A 13,300-nucleotide genomic window follows, 5' to 3' on the forward strand; every position below is an offset into this window, starting at 1 on the left:
TCACTAATAAAACAGGACAACTATAAAAATATACTGTAATAAAATTTATGTGAATGTGGTCTCTGTCTCAAAACATCTTGTGGAGCACTCACCCTTCTTATGAGGTTGAAATGCCTGTGTCTTGAGAGGAAGCGAGAGTAGGCTTTGGGACGTGGTGTTAGGCTACTCTTGACCTTCTGATAATCCGTCACAGAGAGGGTAATCTGCCTCCAGAACCATGAGTCATTGAAACTACAGGAAGTGAAACCACAAATAAGAGGGGGTCCTTTTATATTAAAGCTAGTCCATATTTAAAGTAATTGTATAAGCTTGGCATATGCAAAGACTGTCAGCAAATCAAGATAAAGAACGTGTTCATTACCCCAAAAGATTTCTTTGTGCCTGTTTGTAAACCTTTCCTGCTGAGGCCGGCTATACATTGCAAGCCATCACTTTCTGTCACTACAGATTTGCATTTTCTATGATTTTATATAAGTAGAATTGTACGGAAAGCACTTTTATATTTTTGATTTTTCACTCAGCATAATTATTTTAGGTTTATTCATGTTGTAGCATGAATCAATGTTTTATTTCTTTGCATTGCTGACCATCATTGTAGGGATGTTTGGCAATTTGTTTACCAATTAATTGTTGATGGACACTAGAGTTATTTTCAAGATGTGAGCTTATGTGTGTAAAAACCTTTGTAAATATGTTTTCATTCCTTTTGAATAGATAGTTGTCGAGTAATGACCGGATTACATGAAAGCCATAGACTAACATTTTAAGAAATAGTCACAATATTTTCTAAAATTAGAAAATCTTAAAAAACAAAAATAAATTAAAAAAAAAAAGAAAATCTTACATTTCCACCAGCAATACATGAAAGTGCTAGTTCCTCCACATGTTCTGCAACATTGAGTATGGCCACTTTTCTATTTTTTTTCATTGTAATGATTCTATTGATGTATTATTAATTTGTGACTTTATGGGTACTTCCCTAATAAGTAATAATGAGCATCTTTTCATGTGCTTATTTGACATCTCTGTTTGAATGAAGTATTTTAAATGTGTGCGTTCTCTCTCTTTTTGGTTCTGTTATATTATTGATTTTTAAGTTCATATATTTTATATTCAAATTCCTTATCAGATATATTATTTGCAATTATTTTCTCCTTTTAAGACGTGTCTTTTTATTCCCTTAACATTGTCTTTTAAAACTGAGAAGTTAACTTTGAGGGGTCATGGTTTGCTTTTTCAGGGTATGATCATCTATATGGATCCTTTGACAAGACTGTCCATTTCCTTTTGATTTGCCTTTTTATCTTTCTATAAAATTGTATAAATAAATATGTATGGACCTATTTCTGGACCCTCTATTCTCTTCCATTGATCCATGGCAGTATGACATTCTGGTGATTAATGTAATTTATAAGTCTGTAAATCTAAGAATTACATAATGTTTGTTCTCCATCTTTGTTTTTTCATTTCTATAAAATTTTTAGCTATTTTACATTGTTTGCATTCTTAGATGATTTTAGAATCAGCTTGTCAATTTCTTATGAACAAAAATCACCTGTATTTCTATGTACAAACAACAAATCTTAGAAAATAAAAATTTTAAAATACATTTAAATTTAGTATGACAATTAAAATATTAAGAAAAAGACTAATAAAATATTTGCTGAATAATTTTCCTCAACAGCATGTATATTCCTTTAGAAAGATCTTTTAAGAAAAAGAGAGGTATGTCCCCTTTATGGACTGTGATTGCCCATAAGGCAACATCTCAAGTCTCCCATAAATCAACCTATAAATTCACTAGAGTCCTACACAATATTTCTGTAGCTCTTTTGTAAAACATGAAAAACTAATTCTAAAATTTATATGGAGGGCAGCCTGGGTGGCTCAGTGGTTTAGCACCACCTTCAGCCAAGTGATCCTGGAGACCCGGGATCAAGTCCCACGTCAGGCTGCCTGCATGGAGCCTGCTTCCTCTGCCTGCAACTCTACCTCTCTCTCTCTCTCTCTCTCTCTCTCTCTCTCTCTCTCTGTATGTGTGTCTCTCATGAATAAATAAATAAAATCTTTAAAAATAAAATAAAATTTATATGGAAATGCAAAGTATCAAAAGTCACTAAGAATAGAGGTTAACAAGCATGTTTTGAAAAGAGTAGAATAGCAATTATCTTTTATGCTTATTTAATATGTTTTTATTCACATTGAAGTATAGTTGACACAAAATGTTTCATTAAAGTCTACAAAATAGTGATTTAATAGTTTATACATATGCTATGCTCACAAGAGTAGGTACCATCTATTGCCATATAATTCTATTACAATAGCACTGATTATTTACTATATGTTGTTCATTTTCTCATCATGACTTATTCATTTCATGATTGGAAGCCTTCCATTCACTCCTTTTGCTCATCTTCTGATCCTACTCCCTTCTGGCAACCATGAGTTTGTTCTCTGCATCTGTGAGTTTCTTTTTCGCATTTGTTTATTGGTTTTGTTTGTTAGATTCACCATCTAAGTAACATTATATGGTTATTTGTCTTACCCTGACTTCTTCCACTTGGCATAATATCCTCTGGATCCATCCATGTTGTCACAAATGGAAAAATCTCATTCTGTTTTATGGCTAAATAATAGTTCGTTGTAAATATATATACACCATACCTTTTTAGCCGTTGATCTATCCATGGGCACTTGGGTTGCTTTCATATCATGGCTATTGCAGATCATGCAATAAACATAAGGGTCCGTATATCTTTTGAGTTAGTGTTTTTATTTTCTTTGGTAAACAACTAGTAGTAGAATCACTGGCTCATATTTTAATTTATCTTTAATTGTTCAAGGAACCTCCATACTGTTTTCCAGAGTGGCTGCACCAATTTCCATTCTTATTAACAATACACAAACTTTTTTTTTCTTTACATTCTTGTCAACACTTATTTCCTACCTTTTTGATTCCAGCCATCTTGACAGGTGTAAGGTGATATCTCATTGTGGTTTTGATTTGCATTTTCCTGATGATTAATAATGGGCATTTTAATTATCTGGTGTGTTTTTGTGTGTTTGATATTGAGTTATATAAATTCTTTATATAGTCTGTATTCTTATATATGTGTGTATATAAATATTGCAAATATCTTTTGATTGCCTTTACATTTTGTTGGATGGTTTCCTTAATTGCTCAAAATCTATTTATTTTAGTGTAGTAACAACAGTTTATTTTTGCTTTTGTTTCTTTTGCCCAAGGAGAATTATCTAGAAAAATGTTGCTGAGGTCAATATAAAAGAAATTACTGTCTATGTTTTCTTCCAAGAGTTTTATGGTGTCACGTCTCACATTTAGGTCTTTAATCCTATTTGAGTTTATTTTTGAGTATGGTGTTAAAAAGTGGTCACCTGGGTGGCTCGGTCGGTGGAGCACCATTGGCTCAGTTCATGATCCTAGAGTCATGGATCTAGGGATCGAGCACTGAATCAGGCTTCCTGCTCAGTGGGGAGCCTGCTTGTCCCTCTCCCTGCATCCTTCCCCCCCCCACACACACACACTCATAGTCTCTCCTTCACCCTCACTCTGTCTCTCTCTCTCAAATAAAGAAATAAATGAAATCTTAAAGTGGTCTAGTTTTATTCTTTTGTATGTAGCTATCTAATTTTCCCAGCACAATTTATTCAAGAAAATGTCTTTTCCACATTGTATACTCTTGCCTTCTTTGTCCTAGTCTAATTATATAAATGTGGGGTTTTTTCCAGGCTATTCTATTTTATTTATCTCTATTTTAATGCCAGTAGCATACTGTTGTTATTATAGCCTTGTAGGATATTTTTAAATATGGACTTGTGATACCTTGAGTTTTGTTCTTTCTCAAGATTGCTTTGGCTACTCAAGGTCTTTTGGTTCCATGCAAACTTTAATATTATTTATTTTAGTTCTGTGAAAAATGCTGTTGGTGTTTTAATAGGAATTGCATTGAATCTGCAGATTGCTTTGAATGATATAGTCATTTAAACAATATTAATTCTTTTAGTCCATGAGTATGGAATATTTTTTCCATTTGTGTTATCTTTAATTTCTTTTATCAATGTTTTGCAGTTCTCAGAGTATATGTCTTTCACCTTCTTGGTTAAGTTTATTCCAGGTTTTTTTATTGTTTTTGGTGCAATGGTAAATGCAACTGTTTTCTAAATTTCTCTTTCTGCTACTTTGTTATTAGTATATTGATATGCAACCAATTTCTGTGCATTAATTATGTATCCTGCAACTTTACTGAATTTATGTATTCTAATAGCTTTTTAAAAGGTTAAGTCTTTAGGGTTTTCTGTGTAGAGTATCATGTCATCTGCATTTAGTGACAGATTTACTCATTCTTTACCAATGTGTGTATCTTTTATTTATTTTTCTTTGTGCGCTATGATAGCACTTCCAGCACTTTGTTGAATAAAAGCGGTGAAAGTAAACATCTTGTCTTGCCCTAATCTTACAGGAAAAGCTCAGTTTTCACCACTGGGAATGATATTAGCTGTGGATTTTTCCTATATGTATGACCTTTGTTATGTTGAAGTATGTTCCCTCTAAACCTACTTTTCGGAGTTTTTATCAGGAATGGATATTGAATTTTGTAAAATGCTTTTTTTGCATCGATTGAGGTGATCATATCATTTTTCTTCTTTGTTTTGTTAATTGCTGTATTATGTTAATACATTTCTGAATATTGAGCCATCCTTGCATCCCTAGGACAAATACTTAGCTATGGTAAATGATCCCTGTAATGTATTGCTGAAAGTGGTTTACTAATATTTTGTTGAGCATTTATGTGTCTACTTTTGTCAGGAATATTGGCCATTCTTTTTTTTTTTTTCTTTTTCTTTTTTTTTTAATTCTCTGATTCTAGTCTCAGGGTAATGCGAACTTAGTCTATATTTGGAAAACTTTTTTCATCCTCTACTTTTTGAATAGTTTGAGAAGAATAAGTATTACTTCTTTTTCAAGTATTTGGTAGAATTCACCTTTGAAAATGCCTGGTCCTGGACTTCAGTTTATTTGGGGGGTTTTTGATCATGAATTCAATTTTGATACTAGTAGTCGGCCTGTTCAGATTTTTCTATTTCTTCTTGATTTAGTTTTGGAAGATCGTATATTTCTATAAACTAATCCACTTTTTAAGATTGTCCAGTTTATTGGCATATAATTTTTCATAGTAGTCTCTTATAATCCTTATATTTTTTGTCATGTTGGTTGTTCTACTTTCTTATTTCTGATTTTATTTGGGCTCTCTTTCTCTCTCTTGAACTTTTTGGATGAGTCCAGCTATTCAGGTTTATCCATTTTATTTCTCTTCTCAACCAATGGTTACTTTTATTGATCTTTATTTCTTTTTCTTTCATTGTTTTTCTTAGTCTTAATTTCATTTATTCCTGTTCTGATCTTTTCCCCCCTTCTACTAAACTTGAAATTTGTTCATTCTAGTTCATTTAGGTATAATATGAGATTGTTTGAGACAGTTATTATTTCTTGAGGTAGGCCTGTGTCACTATAAATTTTCCTCTTAGAACTGCTTTTGCTATGTCCCAACATTCTGTACATCTGAGCTTTCATTTATCTCCATGCATTTTTTTATTTCTTCTTTGATTTCTTATTTGACCTATTAAATGAGTGGTAGGATGATGTTTGGCTTCTATGTGTTTGTTTTTTTTCCCTTTTCTTTTTCCTGTAATTGGTTTCTAGTTTCAGACCATTATGAATGGAAAAGATGCATGATCAATCTTCTTAAATTTGTTGAAATTTGTTTTGTGGCCTAACATTTGATCTATCCTGGAGAATGTTCAATGTGCACTAAAAAGAATGTGTATTCTGCTTTTGGGGATGGAATGTTCTATATTTATTTGTTAAGACCATCTGATCTAATGTGTTGTTTAAAGACACTGTTTCCTTATTGATTTTCTGCCTCAATGATCTAGTCATTGATGCAAAGCAGTGGTAAAATTCCCCACTATGATTGTATTACTGTCAAATTCTCACCTCATGTCTGTTTATATTTGCGTTATGTACTTAGGTGCTACCATGTTTGGTGACAGATATTTACAATCATTTTATGCTCTTGTTGAATTGATCCCCTTATCTTTATGTAATGACTTTTTTTTTTGTCTCTAGTTACAGGTTTTGATTTAAAGTATATATCGGGAGTGCCTTCATGGCTCAGTTGGCTAAGCGTCTGCCTTCAGCTCGTGTCTTGACCCCAGGGTCCTGAGATCAAGCCCCACATAAGGCTCCCTGCTCAGCAGGGAACCTGCTTTTCCCTCTGCCTTTTTCTGCCTCTTGCCCATTCTCTCTCATCTCTGTTTCTCTTGTCTCTCTCAAATAACTAAATAAAAAAATCTTTAAAAAAAGTCTATTTTGTCTGATATAAGTACTGCTACATTGGTTTTTTGTTTTTGTTTTTGTTTTTGTTTTCTGTTCATTTGTATGGAATATTTTTTCCTGTCCTTTGACTTGCAGACTGTATGTGGCTTTTTTCTGAAGCAAGTCTCTTGTAGGCAGCATATAGATGAGCCTTGACTTTCTTTTTAATCCACTTTGCCACCCAGGGGCTTTTGATTAGAGCATTTAGAGCATTTACATTTAAAGTAAATATTGATGGGTATATACTTATTTCCATTTTTTTCATTGTTTTCTGGTTGCTTTTGTAGTTCTCATTTCTTCTTGCTCTCTTTTCTTGTGATTGGCGACTTTATTTAGTGTTATGCTTGGCTTTCTTTCTCTTTACTTTTTGTGTATCTATTATATGTTTTGGGTTTCTGGTTAATATGGGATTCATATATAGCATTCTAAGTATGTAACAGTCTATATTAAGTTGATGGTCACTAAAGTTTGAATACAGCTCTAGAGAACTACTTTGGGGCACCTGGGTGGCTCAGGGGTTGAGCATCTGCCTTCAGTTCAGGTCACAGTCCTGGGGTCCTGGGATCGAGTCCCACATAGGGCTCCCTGCAGGGAGCCTGCTTCTCCCTCTGCCTGTGTCTCTGCTTTTCTCTGTGTCTCTCATGGATAAATAAGTAAAATATTCTTTAAAAAAAAATAGAACTTCTTTTTTATGCCCCTTCCACATTTATGTATATATTGTCATATTTATACCTTCTTACTCAAAATTTACTTACTTGTAATCATGGCCTGTTCTTTTACACTTAAAGAAATCCCTCTGACATTTCTTGTGACACTGGTTTTGGTGGTGCTGAACTTTTCAATTTGTGTTTGTCTTGGAAACTCTTTGTCTCTCCTTCAATTCTGAATGATAACCTGGCCACGTAGAGTATTCTTGATTATAGTGCTTTTGTTTTCTCCTTTGAGCACTTTAGGTATATTACAGCTCTCCACATCTGGCCTGCAATGTATCTGCTAAAAAAAATTAGTTGATAGCCTGATGGAATTTGTATTCCATCTTGTATTTAACTGTTTTCTTTTCACCTGCTTCTTTCAAAGTTTTGCTATCTTTAACCTTTAACATTTTAATTACTATTTTTCATGTCTAGACAACCTTGGATTCATCTTATTTCAGGTACCATCCAGGTACCTGAACCTGGATGTCTGTTTTATTTCCCAAGTTAGGAGGGTTATAAACTGTTATTTTTTCAAATAAGTTTTCTATTCTTTTTTTTCTCTCTCTCTCTCTCTTCTCCTTCTGGGATTCCTATAATACAGATGGTTATTTGCTTTATGTTGTCCAAAAGAGCCCTAACTGATTCTCATTTTATAAAACTCTTTTTTTCTGTTTGCTGTTCAGCTGGGTGCTTTCCATTACCCTGTCTCCCAGATGGCTGATCTCTGTTCACTAATCTGTTGATTCCATATAGTGTGTTTTTCATTTAAATGTTATATTCTTCAACTTTGATTCTTCTTTATATTTTCTCTTGAAGTTCTTACTAAGTTCCTCCACCCTATTCTCCATTCTGGTGAACATCTGTATAGTCATTGCTTTAAATTCATTATCTGACACCGCTTACCTTTGTTTCATTTAGTTCTTTTTCTGAGGCTTTGTCTTGTTCTTTCATTTGCAGCATATTCTTTTGTCTCCTCATTTTGCTTGACTTTCTGTGTTTGTTTCTATGAATTACACAAAACAGTTACTTCTAAACTTGAAGGAGTGGTCTGATATGTGGTCATTCCCTATGCAGACTGTGCCTGGCAACTTCGGCTGCCTGAGTGGAGCTGTGGCTGGCATGGGTTTCAGGGTCCCGAGAAGCTCCACAGAGGGGGTGCTCTTGTAGGACCAGTATAGATAAAGTGATTGTAAGTCCTGGGTAGTCCCAGGCCCTTCCACATAAAGGACATCCCAGCAGGACAACTGAAGCTGAAGTAAGTGCAAGTCAGGGTGTCCTGGGCTCTACATGCTCTATATACACCCTGACTAGAGCCAAAGTGAGGTGCAAGACGGGGATCTTAGAGTGCTCCACACAGAGCATACCCCAGTAGGTCAGCTGAAGCTGAGGTGAGTCATGGGCCGGGGTGTCCCAGGATTCTACATGCTGTGGGTACACTGGCAGGACAGCTAAAGCTAAAGTTGGTAGAAGCTGGGATGGCCCAGGATGCTCAGCACAGGGAGTGCCCTGACTGGGTGACTAGAACTGAGGCAAAATGGGCTGGAGGTTCCTGGGTGCTCCACACAAAGGACACTGTTGTGAGACAGCAGGATCTGGAGCAGATGTTAGTTAAGAGGTCCCAGAGTGCTCTGCTTCTAAGGTACCCTAGCCAGCCTTCAGGTACTCTAGGCAGCCCTCTGATGCCAAAGTGGTGTGGACCTGGAGTGTTTCATAGTGCTCTGTGTCTATGTCACCCCGGTGCAAATCCTGGGGTAATGGCGAGCATGGCCACCAGCCTGCTACTTAGAGTTCCAGCCATTACCTCACCTTTTTGCAGAGTTCTAGGGCTGATTCTTTTATAGCTAGCTGTTCTTTAACCATGGCTCTTTTTCTGTGCCCCAGCATGTCTAGTACTGGTGTAAGCTAGTGACCCAGGTTTCGCTGAAACAGTGAGCTAGCTATGATGTCCGGATCCTGTTCCTGTTTGCACTATCACAGTAAAGGGGGAGCACAAACCATGGTGCTCACCAGGCCTTCTGACCAAGAGAGGGTTTCAGTAGCTCTCCAAAGTTTGATGCTGTTCTAAGGCTGGATTTCTTAAATTCTTTGAAATTGTGACTTTTTTCTGTGCCTCAGGGCTTCTGGGGATGGTATGGGTTAGGGCCCTAGGCTGTCTGAGTGGCAGACTGGCTATGGTGCCCAGAACCCTGCTTCCATTTTCATTATTAAAGTGAAAGGAAAACTTAAGCCATGGTGCTCACCAGCCCCTTAAACCTAAAGAAGAGATCGAGCAGCTCCTTTGTCATCTAGTGGAGTCCTAGGACTAGATCCTTAATATTGAACTTTTAAACCAAAGCTTTTTTTCTGTGCCCCAAGGGAGACAAATTTGCTTACAGGTACTTAATACCAGCTCTTCCCACTGCAGTTTACAGCATCTGGGTGGGAGTTCCCTTTATTACCATGTCTTCCTCTCTCTTGCTGTTCTCCATATGGTTTCTCTATTTTTTGTTGTGCAAAGCTCTTCAGTCACCATCAGTATTTCAGGAAAAATTGCTCTATAAATAGGTGTAGATTTGATGTGTTCATGAAGGATATGAGTTCAGGGTCTTCCTACATTGACATTTTGGACTGGAACTTAGCCTGACAACAAAAATTTCTGGTAGCATTTTGTTTGGGAATCTATTCTGTGTAAATTGACATCTTGAAAACCTGGAGTCGGGCAGCCCCGGTGACGCAGCGGTTTAGCGCCGCCTGCAGCCCAGGGCGTGATCCTAAAGACCTAAAGACCCTGGATCCAGTCCCCGTCAGGCTCCCTGCATGGAGCCTGCTTCTCCCTCTGCCTGTGTCTCTGTCCCTCTCTCTCTCTGTGTGTGTGTCTCTCATGAATAAATAAATAAAATCTTAAATATATATATATAAAAGAAAACCTGGAGTCTTCCGAACAATAGTTACAGTATATGTTCCCATTTATTTAGGTTTCTTTAATTTCTCTCAATAAGTGTTTATGGTATTCTGTTACAGATCATTACATTTTGTCAGGCTTCCTTCTTATTTTATTTTTCTAATGTTATTTTAAATGATATCAGTTAAATTTTAAATTTCATTTTATGATTATTTGTTAATCCTGTATCTTGCAATCTTTATAAAATCACTCTAGTACTGTCTATTTGATTGAAGTGGGCTTTCAGAATAGTGTTCAGTAGCAATGTTGAATGTGAATATGCTTGTCTTGTACCTGATTTTTAAGAGAAACTCTTCCACAATATGATTTTAACTATGGCTTTAAATGTGCACACTATTCAATTGAAAATATTTGCTTCTGTTTCTAGTTTTTAAAGTTTTTATATATTCTTTTTTTTTTTTTAATTTTTTATTTATTTATGATAGGAACACAGTGAGAGAGAGAGGCAGAGACACAGGCAGAGGGAGAAGCAGGCTCCATGCACCGGGAGCCCGACGTGGGATTCGATCCCGGATCTCCAGGATCGCGCCCTGGGCCAAAGGCAGACGCCAAACCGCTGCGCCACCCAGGGATCCCAAGTTTTTATATATTCTTAATGAAATTTCATTATGTAACATCCATATTGATCTCATCCAGTAGTTTAAACTTCTAACACATGGTAGTTTTCATTTATAAGATTTTTATTTGATTTTTCTGTTTTTCTTTTTTCTCTTTCTTTCTTCTTTCTTTCTTTTCTTTCTTTCTTTCTTTCTTTCTTCTTTCTTTCTTTCTTTTTTCTTTCTTTCTTTCTCTTTCTTTTCTTTCTCCTTTCTTTCTTTCTCTCTCTCTTTTTTTAAGATTTCATGTGTATTAGTTTGCTTCAGCTGCCATAACGAAATACCAGAGGCTGGGTGGCATAAACAACAGAAATTATTGACTCACATTTGAAAGTCTAAGATCAAATTGTAGCTAGTTTGATTTCTCTTGTGGTTTCTCTCCTTGACTTTCAGAAAGGCACTTTCTTGCCATGTCCTTAAATGTTCTTTCCTTTGTTCACTGCAACCAAATACATCTTATCTCAAAAAAATTTTTTTTTCACTCCATAGTGCTATATTTATAGTTAACTTTTTAGAAATTTCCAATAGACTTAACTCTTTTAACATGAATATCTGTTAATTCTATTGTCTGTATATGTTCTGGATTAGTTTTGTGTTTTTGTTTCAATTTTTGTCATTAATGTGCATTGTATTTCCAGACTCTTTGCTTACCCGGTAATTTTAGATTGAATGCTAGATATTATTAATTTTATCTTTTGATTGTTGGGTATTTTTATAAATCTCTAAATTTTTTAAAACTGTGTTTTGAGAGGAAGTTATTTAGAAATAATGTGATTCTTTCCGTCTTTCTTTTGAGAGGTACTCTGTGGATTTGGACAATTAGTTAGTCTAGGGATAATTATTCCTCAATACCAAGCAAGAAACTTTTGTGTATTCAAGGCAATGCCCCATGAAACATGAGGTTTTAATTTGGCTTCTGGGAATAGGTACTTATGTGAGTGCTGGTCACTATTATCTCTAAACTTATCTGGTGATTTTATCTCCAGCCTTTTTTTTTTTTTTTAATTAGTTCTCAGCTGAACATTTAAAGGGGCACTTTTCAGATCACAAATGTTTTCTCTGTGTAAACACTCTATCTTCTGAACTGTGCCTTGGCCTTCCTGGAATGTAAATTCATATCTTTTTTTTTTTTTTTTGTAAATTCATATCTTAAGTATTCTTGCAGTAATCTGATGGCATTATTTTTACCTAAATTATAGCTATATTTATGTTACTAGGTTATACTTAGAGCCAACAACAAACATCCTTTAGAAAAGCTATGATAGTAATGACTAAATTTGATACACATAAGCATATATATTAATTGTTACCCTTTACGTATTATCTCTGTAGCAGTTTATCATAAGTCAAAACAATCATTCTTCCAAAGGATGATATAATATTCATTCTTTTGAAGAGAAATAATTTTCAAAAACACCTTTAAACATATTTTTTTTAAATTTCAAACATTCTGTAGTTTCATTCCTTTCAAGGATAACCATCTTCTCTTATGCATCAAAGTTGTTGATTCCAATTTTGAGTGTGAGATGGAAGTGGTGAAGAAAGGCTACAGCAAGTAGTTAGGACCCACATGGAATCTGTTACAATAATTTGTCAGTTGATGATAAAAGGGGTCCATTGGAAAAAAAAATGACATAGGAAGGTGGATATATACATATACAAGTGTGGTTAGTATAAAAGGCAAACATAAAAAATGTGGAAGTCTATCTACAAATGCCCTTTTTTGTAAAATCATGAAATGTTTAAGTAGGGAGCAAGTTTCAGCATATTTTTGTCAACATTTTTTCTTTTTTTAAAAAAAGATGTAGTTATTTACTTTAGAGGGGGGCAGGCATGTACAAGAGGGAAAAGGGGCAGAGAGAGAGAGAATCTCAAGCAGACTCCATGCTGAGCACAGAATGTAATGCAGGGTTTGATCTCATAACCCTGAGAGCATGACTGGAGCTAAAACCAAGAGTCAGAGACTTAACTGACTGAGCCATCCAAGCACCTCTATTTTTGACCATATTTTAAAGTCAGAAAACAAGTTGCAACATGTTTTCTATATTAGCACATAAGAAATCCATATTTGTAATGATTGCCTAATGGGTTAAGTAATATACCAGACTCTAATCAATTATGCAATCTTTGACATAAAAACCCAGCAAAATTTAATCTCCCTTTGTAAATCACTCTTTTCTGTGAATGAAGCATCAAGATTCTATAAACAATTGAGAGAAAAAACTAAAAATAAATTCTGTTTTAGAGAAAGAATTGCAATAATAAAAATGACAAAACAAGAAAGAAACAAGCATGCTGGGTTATAGTAAGAATATTTAAGCATATCTTTAAGATAGGCAAAACCATGTTATGTTGTAGGTATTAAACTCTTCTAGGAATATGGATAATATTCTCTGAAAACCAGGCTCTTTAAAAATATTCCAAGCAATTAATATTTCAGAAACTTAAAATGTCATAAAACCTGTTTAATTTTAAGCAAATATCTTTGTCATATCTGTTCATTTTGTCTTACAACAACCTTTGCCACCACATGTTCAATGAAGAGAGAATCAGCCTAGCTATGGCAAATAAATTGTCGTGATCACTGATCACCTATTCAACCATTTGGCTGTATTTGACACTTGATATATTAAGTGAAGAAACATATGTATAATCTTGGAACCATTCCTGA

Source organism: Vulpes lagopus, chromosome 1 (assembly GCF_018345385.1).
Source record: "Vulpes lagopus strain Blue_001 chromosome 1, ASM1834538v1, whole genome shotgun sequence".
NCBI lineage: Eukaryota > Metazoa > Chordata > Mammalia > Carnivora > Canidae > Vulpes > Vulpes lagopus.